Below are 9,630 nucleotides of genomic sequence, written 5' to 3' on the forward strand. Positions count from 1 at the left end.
GGAAGCCCAGGTTTGCTTTGATAGAGGCCATAAGCTGAGCTGGTGTCTCATCTTCCTCTTGACAACACAACACAGATTCTCTGTGGGGTTCATGTCAGGCCAGTTTGCTGGTCAGTTAAGCACAGTTATACCATGGTCAGTATACCAGTTACTAGTAGTTTTGGCTCTGTGGGCAGGTGCCAAGACATGGATTTTTGATTTTCATGAGCTGTATGCCATAAAAAATAAAAGAAATAACAAAAAAAGCTTTTGAATATTTCACTGCATGCACAATGAACCTTCAATATATGAACGCTTAGAAAAAACAATTATATTAAAGGAGCTATAGTCAACTCTTTCTTGAAAAACGGATGCTAAAATAAAAGTAATGTATCGAAAATATTTTATAAAAAAATAAGCTTCATATATGTGTTTCTATTCAAACATGACCACAAAAAGCATAAAATAATGATAAAATTATCATTTTGGCCATTGTCAGACCGATCTATGTAAACAAAGTGTCGGCCCTACAATGAAAAAGTTGACTATAGCTCCTTTAAAGAAGAAAATGAACTTGAACACAATATTCTAATTTCATGAGAAGGATCTGTATAAATGGAAAAGGTGGTTAATATGATTGTGATGCTATGTTAACTACTTTTGCTGAGGACTTTTGCCTTTCATTAGGTTTTCATTTCATACACTCAAAAGGTGGGAGTTCTGTATTGCAGATTTATGGCGACCATAGTGGAGGATCTATAAAGACACCATACAGTGAGTATAATAATCAGTAGTATCATCCACATGTGTCCAAGGCTCTGCAAAAAAATAGCTGATCTACAAGCTCAACGCAACAAGCTGTGAGAGCTCATACTGTAGATGTTGTAGAGGGGAGCGGGCGAACGGACCTAGTACAGAGCCCTGGGGAACCCCGGTCACCAAAGCATATACGTGTCGTATATAGGGTTCAAGTGGTTAACCCACCTGAGGCAGATTCTGAAAATGTCTTCTAAGATTCTAAAAATATGTTTCTATTCAGTGGTGCTTCATGGCAAAGACCCCCAATATTATGTATGTAATTGACTGCCGACTCATCTCAAAATATTTTGTTCCAGCCTCAAGGGACCCCCCTAGAAGTTAAAAATGTTTGCTTTAAAATATAAACATTCAAAGATTTGCACACATTTTCAAAAGGTTTCATAAATAGCATCTCTTCTATTTTTGAATAGCCAAAGAATAAAATATGGTTCAAGTGGTTACAATCTAAAGTGATACAGATGCGTTCCTGGTCTAAAGTGGTTCATGTAGTTCAAAGAATGGGGAAAAGGTTACCCTTACCCAAAACACCTCTCTTATCACTCTTATCCAAAATGTTACCAAATGCATGGGTCCGGGGAGTTACCATGGACCAGTCTGCCTCTGGTATCATATAGCCCCTTTTCCACTGGCCCAACACCACACCACTCCACACCACACCGCCCACTTGTGCCATGTTTTCCACTACAAGGACCTGGGTAGAGTTGTGTGAAAGTGGTACTAAACGTGGTACTAAAAAGTATCCAATCTAGAGTAGGTCTGAGCTAGGCCAAACAGGGCCAAACACTTCATAATGATTGATCACTCACGGACCTTTCATGTAGACCACCAGGATATAGTTGTACTTGTAATACATGATAATAGATTCTATTGTGTTATTATAACCACTATTATAATCTATTATAATCTATTATAAGTGTCATAGTAATACATTAATACTTTATAGTGTGTTATAATCACAGTTATAATCCATTATAGTGTATTATAATTGTGGGCTCGCCTATAAGGCGAGCACACTTTAGATATTGTCATTATTTATCTATCAGTCAGTCAGACAGTAGACGGGAACTTCGGTTCCTTTCTACTCCTACATACTTAGTGAGAAAATGAAAATAAAAACATCAATGTGTTCAGTTTACAGTGGCGAAGTGCGCTATTATTTTTTATAGCAATCGGCCAAATGGTGGCGCTGCACGAAGCCTTCGAAAGTGCGAACTTTGAACAGGTATAGCTCATGCTGTGTTTGAGGTACAGCCATGAAACCTGTATACACTTATGCGTCTCCTCATGCCGAACAACTTTTACCCTCTAACTTTTGACCTCTGACCTTTAGGTCTCCCACAATTCGGAATTATATGAAAAACAGTAAAAATCTATCTCCTCCTGGGATTTTCGCGTCAAGTGCACAAAACTTTTTTCACATGAACTTTGGACCAATACGGTCAGATTGATCAACCAGATTTTTTTTAAAGTGAAATATAATTTTTTAATAATTCAATATATATTGCGGTTTTATGCAAATTATTCTTCGGCCTCTAAATCATACATGCAAAGTTACACGTTCATGGCATTTGGCAAAGATGTGGAGGGTTAGTCAAAGTATCACTGAAACCAATTTTATTCCAATCGGCCAAAGGGGGGCGCTATACGAAGCGTCTGAAAATTCAAACTTCAAACGGGCATAAGTCATGACTCGTTTCGTTTGAAGACATGCAACTTGTTACACGCGTGCTTTGACTCAAGCGGAAGACATCTGTGTCGTTGTTAAGTAAGCTCCGCCCTTCGATTTTCCGCCACTTTGAGCAGTTTGTAAAACGCGAAAACCCGCTTTTATTCTGGAATTTTCGCGTCACGTGCACAAAACTTTTTTTACGTGAACTTTGGACCGATATCTAAAGATCTGTCAGATCGGATTTCTTTAACATTGAAACATGCTTTTTTAAATAATTCAAACAATATTGCATTTTTATGCAAATTATTCTTCTGCCTCTAAAACATACAAGCAAAGTCACATTTTCATGACAAAATAGTGTAGAGGGTTAGTTCAAATATCACTGAAACCAATCTTACCCCAAATGGCCAAAGGGGGGCGCTATATAATTTTGAGCAGTTTGTAAAACGCTTAAACCCGTTTTTATTCTAGGATTTTTTTTTGCAATTTGCATGAAACATTCTACACGCAATCTAAGGACCTTTATCTAACATGCCTATGAAGTGCACACAAAAAATTTATAAAATAATAATAATAAATATAGCTGCAAGCAGCGATAAAGTGTCCAAAGCCAAAAACACCTCAAATCATGAACACAGCCTGGGATGTGCGTGAAATCTTGCAAGCACATTCCCAATAGGTCAAGGAACAGATACCAACCTTCTCACATTGGCCTGTTATAGCGCCACCAGCGGGTCAACTTTTGCACAACACATTTTTGGAACAAAATGGACCAATCTTTGACGTCAGTAACGTCAAAGAGAGCACTGCCTGCGATCTTGACATTTTGTGCTTTTATAGCCATTGTTTTCCGGCTTGAAGCGAGCCCACAATTGTTTCGAAGGAACAATATTTTTCTAGTGACAATATCTAACCGTCATATCAAGTTCTCCTCAAAACTTCGGTTCCTTTCTACTCCTACATACTTAGACAAAAAATGAAAATAAAAACATCAATGTGTTCAGCTTACAGTGGCGAAGTGTGCTATTACTTTTTACAGCAATCGGCCAAATGGTGGCGCTGTAGGAAGCCTTTGAAAGTGCGAACTTTGAACAGGTATAGCTCATGCTCTGTTATACATACAGCCATGAAACCTGTATACACTTATGCGTCTCCTCATGCCGAACAACTTTTACCCTCTAACTTTTGACCTCTGACCTTTAGGTCTCCCACAATTCGGAATTATATGAAAAACAGTAAAAATCTATCTCCTCCTGGGATTTTCGCGTCAAGTGCACAAAACTTTTTTCACATGAACTTTGGACCAATACGGTCAGATTGATCAACCAGATTTTTTTTAAAGTGAAATATAATTTTTTAATCATTTAATCAATATTGCGGTTTTATGCAAATTATTCTTCGGCCTCTAAATCATACATGCAAAGGTACACGTTCATGGCATTTGGCAAAGATGTGGAGGGTTAGTCAAAGTATCACTGAAACCAATTTTATTCCAATCGGCCAAAGGGGGGCGCTATACGAAGCGTTTGAAAATTCAAACTTCAAACGGGCATAAGTCATGACTCGTTTCGTTTGAAGACATGCAACTTGTTACACGCGTGCTTTGACTCGAGCGGAAGACATCTGTGTCGTTGTTAAGTATGCTCCGCCCTTCAATTTTCCGCCATTTTGAGCAGTTTGTAAAACGCGTAAACCCGCTTTTATTCTGGAATTTTCGCTCCACGTGCACAAAACTCTTTTTTACGTGAACTTTGGACCGATATCTAAAGATCTGTCAGATCGGATTTCTTTAAAATTGAAACATGTTTTTTTAAATAAATTCAATGAATATTGCAGTTTTATGCAAATTATTCTTCTGCCTCTAAATCATACATGCAAAGTAACATGTTCATGGCATTTGGCAAAGATGTAGAGTGTTAGTCCAAATATCACTAAAACCAATCTTACCCCAATTGGCCAAAGGGGGGCGCTATATCATTTTGAGCAGTTTGTGAAATGCTTAAACCCATTAGGATTTTTTTTTTTGCAATTTGCATGAAACATTCTACACACAATCTAAGGACCTTTATCTAATATGCTTATGAAGTGCACACACACAAAAAAATAAAATAATAATGAATATAGCTGCAAGCAGCGATAAAGTGGCCAAAGCCAAAAACACCTCAAATCATGAACACAGCCTGCAATGGGCGTGAAATCTTGCAAGCACATTCCCAATAGGTCAAGGAACAGATACCACCCTTCTTACATTGGCCTGTTATAGCGCCACCAGCGGGTCAACTTTTGCACAACACATTTTTGGAACAAAATGGACCAATCTTTGACGTCAGTAACGTCAAAGAGAGCACTGCCTGCGATCTTGACATTTTGTACTTTTATAGCCATTGTTTTCTGGCTTGAAGCGAGCCCACAATTGTTTCGAAGGAACAATATTTTTCTAGTTTAGGATAGTTGTAATACAAATTTATATTGTATTATAATCACAGTTAAAAGGGTCAATTTGTTTCTTACCTATAGGGGTACTTTTGTGTAATGGAAAATGTAGATTTGTTTATGTGGTGCGGTGTGGTTTAGTGTGGTGTGGTGCTAAAGCTGCAGTCGAAAAGGGGCTATAGACTGTTATCTAAAGGTGACTCTCCCCCAAACAAACTGCTTCAGATTACTTTCAAACCCAAACTGACTGGCAAATGTTGGCATTTAAAAGTAAAAAAGGCACATTCAGATGACATAACACTCCATTGGTCTGTGTAACACTAAGCCATGTGAATCTAAGCTACTGTCCACCTCATCCCTACCTCACACTCTGACCGTGTTAATTTTTATATTTTTGATATTTAGTCGACTAAGACTAAACAATTACAGGCGACTAAAATAGGACTACAACTACTGTAAATGGAGTGTTATTAAACAGACTAAGGCTAAATTGGAATGTGCTGTCAAAATTAATACTGGTAAAAAATATATAAATCTCCACTTTATAACTCATGCACACACACATACAGTAAAACACTCCTACATACAGCTATGCTAAATCTCCACGTTATCTCATCAGGCATTATGCCTGAGCCTCATCAAGTGAATCTGTGCCAGGCCCTGCCCCTGGCTGCTGTATAGGTTCACTATATGTTGTTGTCAGGTAGAAACCCTCTTGTCTCCATATTGGAACTTTTTTGTGTTTTTATTTGTGAATTAACGCCCTACTTGATCATACTTACATTTTTTAAACGTGTTTTGAGCTGGTAGATCTGCTACTGTTTTTTTTTTTTTTTTTTTTATCCTGTAAAGAAACAGTTTTGAACATGAGTTTTCAGCACCATGGACAGAGATTCAACCAATTCATGGTGGCATTGTGCAATAACTAAGTGCAAAGTCTACTGATTAGGGATCGAGTTGCTGTCCGTGGTGTTTTACTTGTCAGACTAACCTGAACACCAGTCAGATGGTGCTGTCAACAGCTCCTGATAAATCCCTACCATCAAACAAAGTGAATTGTTTTGTTTACATTCAAATGCCAAGCAACATTTAAATGGAGGTTGAGTTATTATCAGTCTTTTCTTTCTTTTCTTCTACACAGTATATTCCAATGTATTCCTACATTGTTCAGTAATAGTTCAGTAATAGGACGTCTCCCCAAATAAGTGCAACTAGAAGTGCTGAAACGAAGACATTGGAATTGGGACACTAAACTAACATTTAAGCTGATACATTATGTTTCTGGGGGATCTCTCCCCCTCTCTGCTGACTATAGCTTATCTCTTCAAGCTCACTCATTCAAATTATGTGGTATGAAGTGGAATGTGTTCCATTTCTATCAACCAGCCTGGTGTGAATAGACTAAACTGAACAGAGTTACACTGAACAGACTGATCCATTTAGACATGATGCCCATTCTACAAAACCTCTTCTGAATCCTAATGTTGCTGCTGTATATCAGTGGTGCTCAAACTTTCATGTCAAAGACCCCCACAATTTCATGTGTTTGGACCCCCTTCTTAGAATATTTTCTTAAAAAGAGGAACTTAAAGCTATACTGTGTAAGTTGCTCAACTGGTGGTCTGTAGCAGTATAGCAAACCGCGGTCGCGTTTGCTTTTTTCGTCCGTTTTTCGCTCGCGGACCGGGCCATCAGACCACCGCGTCCGCCTCGCCTCGCCGAGACGCTTTCAATGAGGTCTCCCGTGTCCTTCTACGAGCAGCGGTTGGGGAGTTACATGCTAGACTCCTCCAGTGTAAACACTGCAGTGTACTTCCTGAAGGCGTGTTTCCTAAACCCACCAGAGAGCTCGGCAGTGTATGTTCTGCGCTGTGATTGGCCGGCAGTGTATAACCCTCGCTGTGATTGGCCGGTAGTGTGATGACGCAATTTTTCCGCGAAAACCGGTCCCGGGCAGGGATCATAGAAAACATATAAAGAGAAGGCTTTAGAAGCTGAAAATAACGGAGTGGGGGTTCTAAAACTTTAGCGATTTAACAGCTAGGACCATTTTAAGATTTGTTTTATAAAAAAAGTTACATGGTATAACTTTAAATATGAGGGAGAGATGCTAGTGTTCTGATGGGGGGGGGGGGGGGGGGGGGGGTTGAAGACACCAGTGTGAGTGAACGAGAGACTGTATGAATGGTTTGAGTATTAGTCCTGAAATAGCTTGCCGAACCAATGAGGCGTTCCTTCATACTGGGTCAGTACAAAGCAGTGTTTGTAGGTTTGTGTAGGTTCCTGTATATAAACTAGAATGAATACTAGTTCGATTTGATTTTTTTTGTATTTATTTATTTGCACAATAAAAAACAATACAAATGTTAACATTATTAAAAAAAGCATGAAAATAAGTGCAGGCGAGAAATGAAGCCCATAAAGGGCTTATAAAGTTCTCACCTAATAAACAAGTAAGTAATAAACAAGTATGTTAAAACACAAGATTCGAAATAGAAAGTACAAGATTCAAAAAACAAGTACCTCGAAAGTGTGTGTGTGTGTGTGTGTGCGTGTGTGTGCGTGTAAATAAACCTCTCAAAGACATGTCTGATGTGTTATTTTACGCATTACAACAAGACTACATACAGTCCACTCTGCTTATCCTCTTAGTATTTCTCCTGGATTTGGTATCAAACTCCCAAAATTCACCATAACACAGGAAATGATATCTATGTTCAAAATCTTCAGGGGGAGGACCCCCAGACCCCCCGCTTTAGGGGTGGGGGTAATGCTTGCAAGATCATACAGATATTCACTTAAGTAATGATTTAGATGAGAAGTCATTATTAAAGATGTCCTTTGCTTCAGTCATCAAATCTGTGCACCTACTTTTGGCATGTTAAGGCTGAAATTGTACCCATGCTAGTAAAGCTGATGACACTCAACTGTTTTTGTCCTTCCCCCCTTCTGCCACCCAGGTGGAAGAACGCATTGCAGCATGTCTGGCCGACATCTCACAGTGGATTTCAGCCCACCACCTCAAGCTGAACCCGGACAAGACGGAGCTACTCTTCTTCCCAGCTAAGTCTTGCCCCATGCAAGATCTCACTATTTCCATAGATAATGCATTGGTGACTTCAGTTCCTACTGCTAGAAACCTTGGTGTGGTCCTGGACAGCCAGCTATCATTCAAGGCACACATTGCATCAATCACCCGATCCTGTAGGTTCACACTCTATAACATCCATAAAATCAGACCCTTCCTCACCCAGGAGGCAGCCCAGCTCCTCATTCAGACATCTGTCATATCAAAACTTGACTATTGTAACTCTCTCCCAGGTCTCCCGGCATGTGCACTTAAACCTCTCCAACTGATCCAAAACGCTGCGGCACGACTGGTCTTCAACCAGCCTAAGTTCTCACATGTCTCTCCCCTTCTCCGCAGCCTCCACTGGCTCCCGGTTGCAGCCCGCACTGAATACAAAACACTGATGCTGACCTTCAAAGCAGTCAAAGGTATGGCTCCTCCATACCTCCAAGACCTGATCAACCCCTACACCCCCACCCGTTCACTTAGATCAGCCAACACAGGGATGCTGACAGAACCCTCGCTAAAAACTCCAGGGCAAAAATCCACTCGTCCGAGACAGTTTGCCCTCCTGGCCCCCAAGTTGTGGAATAAACTCCCTGTCGCACTTAGAACAACGGACTCACTCGCTAGCTTTCGCCGTGGACTGAAGACTCACCTCTTCAGACTCCACCTAAACCCTTAGCACTACAGAAAATCAATGACCATACATGAAGCTTGTTAGCATTTGTTTTTAGGTTTTTAGAACTTTGATTATATTGTTTTTTTTTCTAGATAGATATCCATTTGCACTTGTTATATTGCTGTTGATGTACTGAAATATTATCTTGTGATGTGACATATTATCTTGTGATGTTTTGTATCTGCTTATTGTAAGTCGCTTTGGATTAAAGACCAGGAAGACAGAGGAGGGACCCTTTTGTGTGTGTGTGTGTGTGTGTGTGTGTGTGTGTGTGTGTGTGTGTGTGTGTGTGTGTACACTTTCAGAACCAGCAATGGACGCCCTGGAAACACATCATGGACCCTCAGGGGTCCTCGAACCACACTTTGGGAAAGAGCAATGGATCCCTTGGAAACCCCTCAAGGATTATCAGGGGTCCCTGAACCACACTTTGGGAATCAGCATTGGACCCCTGTAAACCCCTCAAGGACCCCCAGGGTTCCCTGAACCACACTTTGAGATCCAGATAAATAGCAGATGATGGAGAGAGATATGGAGAGAGTCATCAGTCAGGTACAACAGTACAGAAATAATGGTTCAAAGGTTTGTGCTCTCTCTCATCACAAATTATGTTTTGACATGAGTATAAGTACGGTCATTTGGTCAGTCCTGGATGACGTTTAAACAGTTTATAGGATGGTCCATATACTCATTATACTGTGGCAAAGAGTTCATTGTAATCCATGGGGGAAGAGATGTCCTTCGCTGGTGTCTGCATGACACCAGATGTCCCATGAAGCTGAACCTTATAAACCAAAACAGTTCTCGTTGTTTTAGGTACAGGCTCCAGGCAGTAGATAAGGCCTGTTCTACCAGACAGAGACCTGGCCTTGTGAATGCTGTACATAGCATTATAGCATGCATGGCACAGTTACGAGTTGGGCCTTGGGGTCAGATGGTCATCAATATGAATCGATAAAAGATATAAACCATAACAAA

Source organism: Nannobrachium achirus, assembly GCF_963921795.1.
Source record: "Nannobrachium achirus genome assembly, chromosome: 13".
NCBI classification, from domain to species: Eukaryota; Metazoa; Chordata; class Actinopteri; order Myctophiformes; family Myctophidae; genus Nannobrachium; species Nannobrachium achirus.